Raw genomic sequence first — 16,431 nt, forward strand, 5'->3', positions numbered from 1 at the left:
TCCCACCCCTTCCTGTCCAGTCCAGTCCCATCCCGTCCACACCAACATATTTCTCTCCTCACACTCCTGCAAGTCCCTATCTCTTGGCCAGCTACACATTCCACCCCTCCTTTCCTCTCCAATAAGCAGTGTGACTGTAACATTTACCTAGCAGCTGAAATATTGACAAACATGAAGCGAATCTGCCCAGAGAGAACTTTATAAACAGGATAGTGTGGCCAGAGAAAGTCAAGCTCCGTCTGGCTCAGATTGTTTGAATTAGAGCAATTGCGTCTTTTAGCCTCCCCCTGCTCCCCCAACACAAACACACACACACACACACACATTCTCACACACACACACACACGCACTCAGACACACACACACGCACACACTTACACACACACAAGCATGAGCAAAGAGTGAAGGAATTGTTACAATCCAGCTGCCTCCCATTCGAGGCTTGTCCACTACTGCCAAAGGATGATGATGATGATGCTGATGATGAAGTTGCACTGGACAGCGTGCCAGCGTTGGTCCCATGATGACATCACAGGCTGATGTCAAGCAGATGGGTGTGGTGATTAGACAGGCAGCTGAGAGGGGTATGTTGTGTGTGTGTGTGCATGTGTGTGCATGTGTGTGTGTGTGTGTGTATGTGTGTGTGAGTGTGTGTGTGTGTGTGTCAGGGCTGGGTGAAAATATGCGGCGTCCTCTGGGGTTTTCTGCAGTCAGTCAGGGCTTTTGGATGGACACTTGCTATTACGTTTACACTGGAGGAGGATCGGATTGAGGAAGAGGAGGAGGAGAAGGAAGTGGATGGGGAAGAGGAAAAAAGAAGAGGTGAGCAGGAAGGAAAAGGATGGACATTAGTAATTTGGATGTGGAGAAGATAAAAGAAGGTTCGCAGTATTAAAAACTAAAGACTATAAGCTCATTGTCAATCACAGTGCGAGACCCCTGAACCAGAGAGACTTTTGTTTTCATGTTTTGCTTTGGTGATATATATATATATTTTTATTTTTTTTATTTTTTTATTTTTTTCCCCCAAGGAATTTATAGAGATCTTGCAACAGGCAGCATTTCTCCCAAGATTGGTGGTTTTACCTACAAGCTCAGAAAGCTTTAATCAGTTTCAGCAGTATTTATATTGAATTATTTTTCAATTTCCTAGCAGGAATCGACTTGTGAATTCTACAACAATTTTTATTATGCATGGGGTTAGGATGATTTGAATAAACCTGTCCATTATACTCCCAATCCAAAGAGAAGATGTGCCTCTATGCTCCATCTGCATTCATTCTCTATATGCACATAGAGGAATGTGAGATTGCATGAGGTTTCAAGATGTTTCATCTGAAAAGGCAAAAAAAAAAAAAACTCCTCTGGAATATATTCCACATCACGGAGTTGTCATTATATCGACTCAAGGATATGTGATGCTTAAGAATCATCTGGTTGATTTTGGACAATTTGGGCCTTTTTTTTTTTTTTTTTTTTTTTTTTTGAGGAAAACCACATTTTTGAAATGACAACAATGTGCTGTGCTCCTCTTCTCCACCCATAGTTCCACAAACGTGTATCAGGCAGAGTTTGACTACAGTGCGCATGTGCTGTTTTAGGAGAATAGGCTTTAAAGAAAGATCTGATGGGATCATCTAGGATTTGTTCAGGTTAATTCTTTTAAAACCTATCTGACTCTTGTAGTGTTTCCCAGAGCTACCTGCTCCAGCAATAATTATGATGGATTCATGCAGCTGGGTGCGGGGATAAGTTACCAGTTGGGAAGGTCCCATTTCCCAGTTTACCATACCAAGTGAGCAACATGGCCGCCTCCTGTAGAGTCGCTGTCCGGGTCAAGGAAAGAGTATATGTGATGATAAACTCTACATAAGAATTTATTTTCACTCAAACTTTATGCACATTTGATGTACATACATTACTTTTTTGGGGCTTATAATTTTGTCTTCTAATTTATGCCAACATTTGTGTGAAGAGCGAGAATGTTTTCTAACTCAGATTAAAACGTTGAGTGACTTCAGATCTCTGGGACCTCTAGGAAACCTCACATGTTCCCAGTTTGAACACATTCAGATGCATTCCCACTCGGAGGTGGGACCTTTCAAACTTCTCAGTTACTCATCACACGATTACTGTTGATATATGGTTTTAATAGCTAAAATGCTACAAGGTGTGTAAATTAGGCTGATGAAATAATCACTAATTCTTTTTTCTTTTTTTGTTAAAAAGTACAATGTTGATGTCTGATAGAATTCCTACATGATGAATACAGTAGGACATTAAGGTGACACCAACATTTCAACGGAACAATCTTGTGATAGAACCCGATTTTCATAATGATGTGTGATTCAACCTGACAGTGGATCCCTACTGTCGTAGAAAAGCATTACAAGGAAGGACAACATACTGAAAGTATTCCGTTTCCCTTCATTTGAATATGAGAATAATGATTCTCATGCCGTGTGTTACTCGTGTAAGGTATGCAGGTCACTGGGTACCCGTGGAACTGGCTGTAAAGAGTGATTCAACTCAAAGGAAATGCAGAACACCACATGTGATGGCACGTTTAATCTAATCTCTGCTCGTGAATCCCCAGGGCAGTGGGTATTTTTCTTTAAGCATTCTACTCTCTTACTTGTGCTCTCATTGAGGTGAACCCAGAGTTATTGCTTGGACTTTGAATGGGCTCCATGTTGCAGTAAATTGCACGACAAACCTCCCACGCAGTCCACAAGCGATAAGCCTATCAGCATAATTTAATGTTGTGACAACAGTGGAGAAAATACAAAGTTAGCAATGGCAGCATATGACATAAAACATGTTATTTTATGAATTGTTCAGATATATGAGAAACAAACCAGGTGGAGTTTCTTGAAATGAATGAAAATACAATGAGCCTTTATCAGACACCAGGCCAGTGATGAGTCATGTGTGGGTGAAAGTAGGCCAGTGGAGGTATGACAAACAAAGGTATTAAGGAGTGGGCTGTTACCACAGAGTTTAGTTGACTTTAGTTGCCTCACCTGTATATCAGTGTGTGTGCGTATGATGTCTCACATCTGTTCTTTTGAGAGTTGACAGATGTTTGAAGTATTGGATGGATTCAATCATTTCCGAGTTCTTTCGACAAGGAGCAGAAAACAGATGTCGATGGAGTATATCTAAGATAAGAGCCAGAGGTGACTTCATCTTGTCTTCAGGATGTTTATCAAGTGATCAGCTTGTGCCTGGTGCACCAACACGACTCTACTTACTTTGACGGGCAGAGCCTAAAATAGACTACAAGGAAGCTGATGGAGTAAATTCTTGTACACCCATTTACCTAAATAACTTTCGGCCATTGCTCCGTTTGCAAAAGTATTTTTGACCTTGGCAGGACTGAAAATATGATGAATATGTCATTAAGAGGCAGAACAGTGGTAAATACCAGCTCGTTGACATTTTTCCTTTTATAACATCTTGGTTTGTGGATGTCTCCTAACTGACTGCTTATTACACAATTTAAAGTAAAGCCCCCAAAAACCCAGGGGTTTAGTTCAAAGACCCCTTTTCTTAGCCTGGCTTCAGAATTTAAGAGTCATTAACTTCAATAGTTTTCTGTTGATATATTTTACATATTATAGATAGTTAACAATCAATATACAGTGTACTGTAACAGTGCAGCCTTCAAGTTTTTGGACAATGGAAAGACTTCCATTGTTTTGGCTGTAACCCAGCAGTTGTGATAGGAAATAAACAATGACTGTGAAGCTGAAGTGTTGACTTTCAGCTTCAAGAGTGTTTTGGGTGTTCACATCCACGTTGAATGAACAATGTCGAAATATTTATATGCTGTAAGTTGGGTCTGTGAGTTAAGTTGAAGATTTTTTGTTCTTACATGAATAGTTTTTAGGCTGCACAGGAAAGCTGTTTTAGACTTGTTGTTTTCTGCTGTTTCCACTCTTCACATGACTTCTTACACCCTGGCTGCACATTGAGATGGGATTTAGTCTGCTTGGCAAGTAAGCCTGTATGCGAAATTCACAATTTGTGCTTTCCTTCAAAGAAGGTTTTAATATATTACCTGCTCTTACTGTGGAGGGCAGGAGCTCCGACTGTCAAAGCAGCAGCGGAGGCAGACAGGTAGTGAAGTCTGCAGTGCTTGATATCCGGCCAGGAGGGCGTGGGTCCACATCCTCTGCCAGCGTTGTGACAACTCTTTGGCACGGGGCTCCGTGTCCTCTAGTGGGTGGAGGGATTTGTGTGTGTTGTCTGGTGATGAAGTGCCCTGTCATGGCAGAAAAATGAGGGAGGGGATGAGAGACTAGGCGCGTGCATGAACCTTGTCTTGTGGTGCGTTTGTAGGCATGGGTGGGTGTCGATATCTTTCCAGCTTGTGTGCAGGTGCTTGTGTGAAGGCAGGCACATGGGTGTGTGCACATTCCTCGATCGTGGCCGGGCCCTCCTTGTGTGTATCCCTCCAGCTGACAGGAGCTTCCTGTTGTAGTAATTGTCTTTTTATAGCTAGACAGAGGCGCCCCTTGGCCTACAGCAGACAAGCAGACACGCACTCCGAAATCATCTGTGAGTCGGTGAAGAAGAAACGGAGTGAATGACAGCACAAGAAAGTGAAAGCGAACAGACAAGACTAAATGCCTCGGGGTGAATGTAGGGGTGTTGAAGTGTCACAGGGCCCCTAGCCCCATCAAGCTCGGGGCTTCAATCAGCCACTTCAATCAGCCCGAAGTGGCAGCAGCCCTTCCAGGCGTTGCATAACTTTCCTCTTCATTTTGTTTTTCTTGAACTGAACTTATCTGAATTGTGGCCCCCGTGAAAGGATCCCTGCATTGTTACTGAACAGAATAGTAACAAGATTAGACCTGGCCTGGCTTTGTGTGTGTAATAACTCCACCTCTGTGGCATTCATAGCACCGGCCCGGGTCACAGTGAAATGAGAGAGAGAGGATAAAATAAAGCAGCGGCAGCACTCTTATCCCGCGCTCCCCTCCCTTCTCCTTTCCTTCCTGCGAAATCAGATCTGAGCGCTCGCCCGTCTCTCCGCCGGCCCCCCGAGAGGCTGTGGGGGGATCTGTCTGTCCTCGACGCTTCCTCCCCGGGCTAGCCACCATGGGTGGCGCTGGGGTCGTTGCATAACTACGGGTTGATAGCACAATGTTATGAGGTCATCGTCCTTTGACCGACATTATGCCTGCTCACCATCTCCAGCCAGGCTCGAGCGCCATCGCCTTGCTTCCCTTTCCAGAGTTTTTCGTGTGATGTAGTGAAAGTAGGTCTGAGTCTAAGGTTATATCAGGCTTTTTGCATTATGTCATCGACACCACCAAAAGCATTATAACACCGACACAACCTCAATATACACTATAATTAGGATTTGCCCTGCACAGTGGTTTAGTGGTTAGCACCCTCGGCTCATAGGTCAAGGTCCTTGGTTCAAGTCCAGGTTGGATTACGTAGCCTCTCTGTGTGGAGTTTGCATGTTTGCCCTGTGTGTGCCTGAATAGGTTTTCTCTGTACTTTCTGTACTCACTTTTCCGACCACAGTCTAAAATAAATACCTTGTGGTGGACTGCCGACCTCTCCAACACGAACCACGCCTTCACTCAAAGCCAGCTTGTATGGGCTTCAGCCCCCCTGTGCCATGCGACCCTGTGTTGGATACGATGTATGGATATAATGGAAGTTAAGATTTACCACATTTCTTCAACATTCGGTGACCACACCGCATGATCGCCTACACACAAATGACTTACTGGGTGTGCTTAGGGATATTTCCACATGAGCTCAACTTAACCTGTGATAAATGTGTGAATCTTTTTCTTCTTCTCACCCCACATGGGTAGAGTTCAGCTCACTTTGTGTTGTCTTTGCTACAGCTGATTTCTATTGGGCCCAGATACACTACATCTGGGCAAAAGTTCACCTTTTACAAACTGATTTGGACACAGAACTTTGTGTGTGTCATATCAATTGTACTAGACTTTGAGAACTTGCTATTGAACAGTATATGTCTATGAGTATTCACATTGTTTGATTCGGATGAGTTTTTAAACAGCTCTGACAACCTTCTATGACCATTCTAAGAACAATACCAATGGCTTTGTCAAACGCTGGGGTTTTCTGTGTTACCACTTGGGATTGTGCATAAACTCCAATGCTACATCAAAACATTTATTATATTTACTTTGGCTTTGAGCGCACTACGGGTTCATACAGGCAATTAAGCCAGCATGTCAAGCGAGATCTCATGTTTGAAACAATCAAACAATCCAACGCTCAGTGGTCACCGTCTTGGTTCTAAAAAAGGATGTGAAGGCTGCAGCTGTGGAGCCAAACAACTTCCAATATGAATTAAAAACAGGTCCTCAAGCATGTTTTCCCACATTTCATGAAAAATAAAAGTGACAAAACGAGGCCCGTGGTAGCTGATATTTTGAAATTTTAAATGGTGTGGTCATTCTTTCTGGTAACTACTCAGCAGCATCTAAGTAATTCCACTGCATAGAAGAAAGAACCAAAGGACATATCCAAGTGTACTTTTATAGCTGCTTGGGCGTAAAGTTGGGAAAACTGGATCCTTAACTGCCCACTTCAGGCCACATAAAAAAACTTTTATTTCTTGGAATATTTCGGACCTCATTTAGCTGTGATCCAAATAAGCTGAGAAAGACAAATATTACACTATAACACCTTTCAAAAGCTCAATTTTTTTTATCATAAAACTTCTCCGCTTTTAGACGGTGGCCTGTAATCTGTGACATATAAAACAGTGTCTTTGTGCTTATCAATTGAAGCATCAGTGAACTGAAACAGGAAATGTCTTTTTAATGGCCATGCTGCCCTTGTACCGTAACGCTATGCCAGCCAATTAGTTACCAATAATTACGAGCTTGTGTGTGTTTTAGAAATGGACCTTGGCTCTGGGCTCTTTTATTAGTTTTGTTTAGACAGCAAAGGGGACGCGGTCACAAAAGGTCCCTTTGAGGAGCTCCTCAGGTGCGTTTTGTCACTGCGATCTGGAATCTTATCTGATTAAACTGCAAGATGAGACCGGCGTTCTGTGGTCCCACTTTAACATTTCTCCACTGCAAAAAAAATGATTACATTATGTGCTGTAGCTGGTCACGACAGAGAGCGGAGACTAAGTGGCGCAGTGAAATTGTGATAAACATCAAATTACTCCAGTCGGTGACAAAAACTGTCTCTGTTTCTCACATCTTGTGGCTCCGGCCGTCGTCCTTAGGAAAAGGACGGCTTTGAGACCGAGCTTAATAACATACCTTATGGAGGAGTTAACAGAAATAACTGCTTTTAGTTCAGAAACAAGTCGTCAGGTTCATTAGTGTTTCTCTTGATATGCAACTTTATTTCTTGAGTGGAGGATTTTTGCAACATTTGTTTGGCTTCTTTTCCTTGTGCCGTGTTTCCAGCTCCCATAAGAGCTTTTTTTTTTTTTTTTAACCAGGATCCTTAAATAGAGTACCAAAGGAACAAGAAAATTATTAAATGACTTAGACTTGAGGTTCAGAGGGTTGTCCAAGGATACTTGTACACATGGAAAGGACAGCGTGGGGATCAAACTGCCAGCTCACTGAGCCACTTCAATACTCCAGCAAAATTAAACGAGTAAAGAAAAACAAACGTACTATTCTCCTAGTATTTTTTTAAGATATGGGCTCAGAATTGGGGTTTCAGATATTTAGTCTATGAATAACTTGTTAGTCAAAATTTAATAATACAGGGGAAGCATGTTGTGTTATGCACCACAGTGTCGTTAATCCCTACTGTTTTCCATACTGCACATGCTTGGTCAGCATTTTCTCACTGCTCTGCGCTGGGTTTTTTTTTTTTTCTGTGCTGTCACTGTAACTGAGCTTGTGTGTATAGTTTAAGATAAAAGGCTGCTCCTATCTGTGGGCAGAGGGTGTGTACACCAGATCAGCACGCACATTATCGTCAAGTTTACCCTTGGCCTGATGCCCTAGCTTCTCTCTCACGATGGCATCTGACGTGGTTTCTGTGCCTCCGAGCCCATTGAACATGTCCTGGCAGTAGACGGTGCCACATTTCTTTGATCCACACTGAAGCTGAATTTACACATTCTTGTTGATTTTTTTTCTTTTCTTCTTCTCATTTTTAGACCTTTAGCACAACTATGTTTCATATTGATAAAAAGATAAATTGACAGCTCTGATACTTCATGTAGCCAAGTGTAATAGTGTTGCTGGCAATGTCCAGTTTGACTTTATAATTTTGGTAACACCCTCATTATGGCTTAATGGAGCCGTGAGAATGACGTAATCCTACTGAGACCCCAGACTCAACGGAAAACCCCCTCAACAATGATCCGTCTTTGACCCAAGTTGTGTCACTGTGTCCTCAACACCTGCCGCTCGCCTGCACATGCTTTCTCCTCACTTATATCATTCTTTTTTTCCCTCTTAACCTCAGCCCCCTCTTCTCGTCACATCCTTCGTCTGGCTTTTTTCACCACTGGACTACAGCTTCACACTTAATTCTCACGCTCAGCAGCATACTCCTAGAAAGAAAGACTAAGAAACTAAATACATGAATGTTTCAGTGGAAATCCTTCATCTATATTATGATCTAATTTGGCTGTCACAGTGACTTGTTCTGTTTTTCAACATGGCGAGCTTGGCACAGAAAGCTGGCACTGCAACAGCAGCTATGATGACGATGTTGATTATGACGATGAAGACAATAATAATGGTAGGAGTAATGGAATACTACTCTTGGGTCTGTAGTGGCTGCTTACGCACGTATCAGAATGAGTCACGGGGAGTGGAGGGTCGTTCTTCGCCCTGCAGCTCCGTGGTGAGGTATTTTAAATAGTGCAGAGAGAAAAAACTAAACTGGTTTGACAGACAGTTGCACAATCTGGATTCTTCTGTTAATGAATGTGGGGAAAGTGGTAGTTGATGCGTTGGTGAGAGCCACGCATGCACGTGAAAGTGAGGAAAGGCTAAATAGAAGTGGTGCAAAGAAAGTTGAAGGTAGAAATCGTGAAGGGAAAGTCAGTGTGCCATTTGGAAGATCATTTTGTAGGGGATTGCAGGGCACGTTACAACACAGAAACCAAGCCCTAATGTGTAAATGACATTATTAACAAAACAAGAGCGTAATATTTGTTCAGTTTTTCTGTATGATGATCTGTCATCATATTGCAAAGTCAGTGTTTTCACAGCTAAATAATTTTCTGTTTTTTGTACTGTAAGTGTGTTAGATCGACTAAACCAGAATATTGACTCATGAGTTTTGTCAAATAATTCCAATGAATGCACCTTTACACATTTTAGCCCTACTAATAGCATTGCACAGTTTATCTGCATGATTGGAGCAAGTACGCGTACAAGCATTTCCTTCATTTGAGTACTATGCGTCCAGCCATCACAATCACACACACTCACATTCATGTTTACAGCCATTTTTAGAGTCATCGATTGGCCTCAAATGGATGTTTTTTGGAGTGTTGAAGGAAACCAGATTACCTTGAGAAAAACCACAAAGACAAACACAGAATGGCCGAAAGCCCGGAGAAGGAACATTTCAAACAGTGAATCTCATTTAACTGTATGTATAAAATCTTTGGGGTGGGGGGGATGCGTGACGATTCTGCATTAAAGCATTGATCAAAAATACATTGTTCAAGTCAGAGGTGAGCTGTTCCAAAAATAGCTTTATGTCTTCCCTGTGGTGGTTCCCAGGTCGGGGACAGCGTGAAAGTGACACTGTATACTTCTCGGCAGTACAATAAACAGATCTTCTATTGGTATGGCTCTTACACACACACACACACACACACACACACACACACACACACACACACACACACACACACACACACACACACACACACACACACACACACACACACACACACACACACACGCACAGACAACCACATGCAGAATGAGGATAGTCATAGCTCCTGGGTATGTGTGAGCACACAAACACAAACCCTTCAGTCCCAACGTCAACTCGGTCACAACAGGTACACAAACTGCTGATTGTTCCTCTGTTCACGTCATCCTGCAGCCTGCCGAGCCAGCTCACGTACTCGCTGGTTCTGTGCAGGAAGTAGCCCCTTATAGTACCTATTCAACAAGAAAATACACAAGCTTTAAATAGAAAAAAAATGACTTTTTTTCTTTTTGTATGGGACCGTGGTTACACTTTCATTGAAGCCTCCAAGACAAACAAAAAAGTTGTATTTTTCCTCCAGGGCACAGACTGTACGTGTGTACAAGTGTGTGTGTATGTGCATAAGCTTACGTGGGGGTTGCATGCCCACGCCTCACAGGCTTTTTGTGTTCCATAGTAAGTCGACGTCACATTTTCCCTAGTACAGATGTAACTAGCTCATGTCTGCCATGCATGTGAGCAGGCATACATGCTGTATCTTGGCATCACGGTGTCGGTGGAATAAGTCCCTTCACACACTCTCACACCATCAACAAGCTGGAGACCATCCACTCTCGACTGTAAAGTCCATAAACCAATGCAGGGCAACGAGGTCACATAGTTTAGGAGAACCACTGAGTGAGTCACACAGTTCTCTTAAAACGTCTGGTGGCTTGAGGTATTGTTGGAAAAGCACACAAGGCACAAAAGTACTGAAAACCGTGAGATACATCTCAAGAAACGTATCGACAACGCATGCAAATTTATAATTGTACCGTCACCATCATTTAGTTGTTTTGTTTTGTATGCAAGTTTTTTTGACAAAAGTGAAAAGGTGGAAAGAATTACGCTAATCACACAAAAGGCGAAGATACACTACAATGTTGGGTCGTTCCAGAAGGAAGATTCAAACCTTTCCAGCTCTTCTGGAGACCCTAAATCACTCCCAGATCAACTGTAAGACAAAGGGTAGTTTCACAGCGGCTGGTTTTAAGCCGACCTAGTTGATCTGTGTATCCTGTTTGTCCTTTTGTGTGTGCCCGAGAAAATAGGGAAGCAATTGCCAACCCATCGATCTATAGCCAAATACTGCTTTTTCTAATTCTGGGTAACTGGGCACTGGAACCAATCGGAAAGCAGGACACCCAAGGACAAGTCGTCAGTCTATCAGAAGGCAAAGCCACTTTAATTCATAGCTGCAGCATGTTTAGAGAGATATACTAACGTCAAATACATGTTGTTTTTTTTTTACGGACTGTGGCAGGATCCCAGAGTTCCAAACATACACACAGGGACAACATGCAATCGCAACACTGAAAGGCCCCGAGTCTGGACTCAAATTAGGATTGAAACCGCATCACTGTGTGACTCTGCTAACCCAGAGGGAAATTGTCCTATTTTTCAGTTTATGAATGTTATCAAATTATTAACCAGATAATGAAACTTGACAAATGAAAACAAAAAATTTCTCTGTCTCTGTCTCTGTCTCTGTCTCTGTCTCTGTCTCTGTCTCTCTCTGCTTACATGTCCAACACATATTTGGAGGTACATCATTTTACTTTTCAGTTTGCTACAATTCCAATGCTTTCGTCCTGATTAGTTTATAAATACTGAGGTTGAAAGTCTTTTTTTCCTCTTCCAGTCTATCTTCTTCACTAAAGATCAATAAAATCTGCGTGCAACAATTACAGTGAAAGTGCTAAAACATAGCCAAAATGTAATGACTACCATGCTTTTGTCATGTTTATGAAAATGACTGCCAAGGAAACCCTAATTTGATTCATGAAACCTTCGTGTGTTGTTGTTTTTTTTCTTTTTTCTCAGAGCTTGTTGTCGAGGGTGCTCCGTTCTGTGTCATGAATGTCGTTAGCAGATGGAGAATTTACTCATTCGCCTTCAAAGTCTACTATTGACTGGAGTTGTTACGACACCAGAAAGTCTCTGATGTCTTTTCAAAAATATCTGCACATGAAGCGTGCTTTGCTGATGTGGCAGATTTCCCATTCTGGTTCTAAAGAAGTCCATGTGAACCCACTAATTTAGTTCACTTCTAACAGCCAGTTTGCTTCTCAAACTCATTAAATCCATGTGTCTAATGAACAGCCTGTGTTGTAGCTCTCGTTCAGTGTAATGGTAGTGCTCTGTACCTTACTGTGGGACTAAGTATGCACTTTAGCATTTTGTGTGTATGTTTTTATTTTCCACTTCCTCTAAAGTCTGGGGCTGGTTTAAAGTCTAAGTAAGCAATTTGATTATGAGAAAGAAAAAGTGGTTCGCCTAACATTTGTAAAGGGAACAAAACCACCTCTAAATAAAAGGTTTAATTTATTTAAATGTACTACCTGGTTTGACCCAGATAGAACGCCAATCGAGACTTTTTGCCGATGAGACAAGGAAAGTGAACTTGAGCCATATGTAAACATACACGGGCAAAATCCAACTACATTTTTATAATAGATCCACCCATGCATCAATCTTCTAGCACCTCATCCAACATAGGGGTCATGGGACGTTGGAGCGGATGCAAACTGACTGCATGAATACGGGGCAACAGTCCATCACAGTGCAAACAGAAATGGATAATAACAATAAAATTTACCTCACACGCATGATGTTTTTGCGCTGTGGGAGGAAATCTCAGTATCTAGGGGAAGAAAAAAAAACTCCTAGAGAGAACATGCAAACTGCACAGAAAGGACTCTGAAGCAACAGACTTGAACTGGAGATAGTCTTGATGTGGGGTGAGAGGGTGAGCTCTAGATCACTGTGCAGACCAGGTACACGTATGAATGTTATCACTGTTTCCATCTACGTCTTGACAAGAGAGCAAATCAGTATAGTTCCTAAAATGTGAAACTATTTCCTTGAGCACTTTCATTAAGTTCTAAATCTGATGTAAAATCCATGAAGTTCGACATGTAAAGATGATACTTTCACCACTTTCTTTCCCGTGCCAGCTTTACGTCTCTTTATGATTAATGGGATGCTATCAAATTCCAACAATCAATGGAAATAGGTCATTTTATTTCATAGTTAAGCATTTCATTGAGCCAAAAATATTTCTGTAAGTGTAAGAGAGAGACAGAGTGAGAGTGAGAGACAGCGAGTGAGAGTGGTGGTGGTGGTGGGGGGGTTGTTAGCTCACGAGCTGGTGGCCCATCTGGTTTGAGTTACCGAAACCCCCCTCCTCAATTAGACCCAGCATGATGTCAATAAAACGTCAGACTGGAGAAGCCATCACTTAAATTGAGCCTGTCAAGTATTGTTCTTTCCTCGGCATTCCAGCCGGGTTGATCAGTCTGAAGTGATTTGTAGTTTGATTAAGGTTACCACAATGTGCCATTTCTCATTTGATTTGGGTATGTGCCTTGAAAACAGTGCCACAAACGGTTCTTTATTTCTGAGGTTGCACAGAATATACAACATAAAAAAACTGAGACAGATATCTTCCCTACTCAAAATGCTTTTGAGCGAGAAGCAAGTAATCAACCTCGACTTTGAAGTTCTATTTTCCCAACTACAAGTTTCCATGTCTCCACCATTCGTCCTTAACAACAGTCTTCTTTTTTTTCTTTCTATGCTATGAGTTTTGCCATCCAACTCTCAGATTTATGCGTGATTATTAAAGCGCATACCATAGGGAGGTTTGGGGAAACAGTGGAGACATTTATGTTTCTCGTTTTCTTATTGCACTGCCAATTTTTTTATTTTTTTTTTTGGTTTAGTTTTTGTGACGGGAGTTTCCCAACAAGGCTGTTTCCTCCCTCCTATAAACCATGGATCATCTTGCAGCACCAGCTTGCTGATACTCCGGGATTATTATTGTCATTTGCACATCTCTGAATGGTTTTACCAATCCCAGGCATATTTCCAGTGAGTCAATCCAGGGTCTGAAAAACAGCCATCCATGGAAAAGGTCACACATTCCCAACCGCTCCCAGTGGGAAAACAGGAGAGTCCACACCTTCGCAGGAACGCAGAGGCCTGCTACCCAGAAATCTGACAGCAATTACCACATGAATTTCAGCATATTATTGTGCCAAACACTTTATCTGCAGGCCTCTACTCAGTGGCGTTCACTCAATCTGGAGATCATCAGCGGAGGACGTGTTGGCAGTTTGGCGGTTTTAACTATAAAAGCTATGCATCTAAGTATTTAAGCTTCAACCAAACTCGCATTATTAATGCTCACAATTCTGGCGCGAGGATCTGTGAATCACAAACTCGGACCTACTTGTCTGTGTCGCCGCAACACTGAGTTTCGATCACGTCTCGTATCGGATTTCAATACGCTTCACAAGCATGAAGATTTAATCAGGGATAGTGAGAATGTGACAGCCACGGTTTAACAACAGTACATCGAGAGGATCGATGACCCGTTAGTGACCTTTGAATCAATGTCAGCAATCTTTTAGTTTTCAAGAATGTGGGTGATTGCCATATTTTCTGTGCAGCCGATGATGCTAATGGAGACTCGTACAGTTGAAGAAAAAAAGCCCTGAATGTCCATATGTTTCTATAGGAACCTCTCTAATCATGTAAAGATGTTACAGTGGTACACTCAGCATTAATGGCACAAGCTTGACTGAAATGCATGCATATCAATTTCATTGTTCTGAATAGCTTAACTTCCGATTTGAATTCAGCGACAGACGGGTGGGTAGAGTCAATGGTACTGTATTTTATAGAACAAGATATTATGTACTGTCAATGTTTATTGATACGTTAACAGAATGTCTCAAAATGTTTCACTTCCATCCCAACTCTATTTTCTCGACTTGAATATTATTTACTTCTGTCTCTCACAGCTGAAATTACTTCCATTCATGCTTGCATTGTGTCGTCTACACCCTAAAGAGTCCTGCAGAAAGGTTGTCCCGAAGTCTAAAAATAAGTTAGCCTTTTAACATAAATCTGAATTTAAATGTTCTGAGTATAGAATATTGCAGCGTTAGCCCCCAAGCAAAATGACTAAAGTTTAAAAACAGAAGTGAAAGTGCAGTTTGAATCAATTATTAATGAGCAAATAAGTTAAAATACAATGATAAAGTAACAAAACACAGCAATATGCCAGCTGGAGGAACAGATTGACAAAAATAAATATCCAGAGAACCACGATACTAAATGTGAGAAAATGTGAGCTATAAAGTTCCATTTTAATTGTCAACAAGCTCTGCGGCCCTCGGGTCTCCATACAGGCCACAGACGTGGACCATAACTATGGGTAAGTGTTTGTCGCGTAGTAAATGATCTCTAAATCCCTCTTGTTAACGTCACCATTAGAAAGCAAACTCAATTAGAAGAACTAGACCTCTTGATGGACGTGTAAGTACGTATCTAGGATGTAAACTATGGCTTCTTGCTTTTGTAGTGGATCTTTTGATTCACAGTAAACAGGAAATACCAACACATAGCTTTTCAGTGGACGCCTCAGACCTTGACATGTGTGTCATCGACATTTATATCAGACTTCCACCGTGAAAAAGGTTTAATGGTCTTGCTTCAAAAATAAGAAGCTACAACAGTTTCTTGTTTATTGTTAGACGATATTGAACATTTGCTTCCCGTGGACTCAAAGATTGAATTATCAATCATGACCAAATGTTGGATGACTGAAAATGGACTCAGTTTAGGTACAGATTGTACTTTGGCTGTCAGTGGAGCAACAACCCTAAAACCATTTCTGGATTTGATTTGCCTTGAAAACATTGCCATAAATGTTGATTCTTTTATTACAGAGGATGTAGAGCACACGCAGATGCACAGAAACACAAGATCATGGGCTTTATTTTTTGGGATTCAGAAAGCCAAAGTTTTTTCCTTGAAAATTTTAGGAACGTTATTATTGAATAGAATGTATGAAAATTCTGTGACAGCGGGAAAACTAGTTCTGATCAAAATTAGTGGGGGGAAAATTTGCTAATCTATTAGATTCTGATGTATTTGCTGTGAATGAGAAGCAAATCAAGTCGTGATGTGAAGTTGGCACCGATCTCAGGTCTTAGATTGAGGCATGAAGCAGTCCAAGTTCTCTGTATGTCAACAAGGTGAGCTCATGGTAAGTCCCTGATTCTCCCATGTCGGGCAGACAGAGAAACACATTCTCTCCAGCTCTGGCAGCCCAGTCCCAGGCCTTTTCTTTTTAGAGGCTTCTAATCCTGGTGGGTCCCTGGCCTGACGTCACAGGGCCCTCCCCCCCAGCCCTCCGTCTGCCGATGTGCTGTACCCACACTCTAATTTCCTCCGCTGCTCACGAACACCAATCACTGCTCCGGACCGCTCCGGCTTCTGACGTCTGAGCATCTGATTAAAACAGACTGCCTCATCTGACGCCTCATCTGGCCAGCTGAGCGAGTTAAACTTTGGAGAGAGGAGGTGCTGAGTGAATGTGTGGGCTGGTGTGAGTTGTGGAGCAGCCAACCGAGCTGCCTCTCCTCCCCTCATTCGCTCTTCCCCAACTCCCCCGTCATATTCGGCCGACTGGGCTGCATCATGTGACCAGGAAGTGTGGCT

The sequence above is a fragment of the Lipophrys pholis genome (genome assembly GCF_963383615.2).
Source record: "Lipophrys pholis genome assembly, chromosome: 12".
NCBI classification, from domain to species: domain Eukaryota; kingdom Metazoa; phylum Chordata; class Actinopteri; order Blenniiformes; family Blenniidae; genus Lipophrys; species Lipophrys pholis.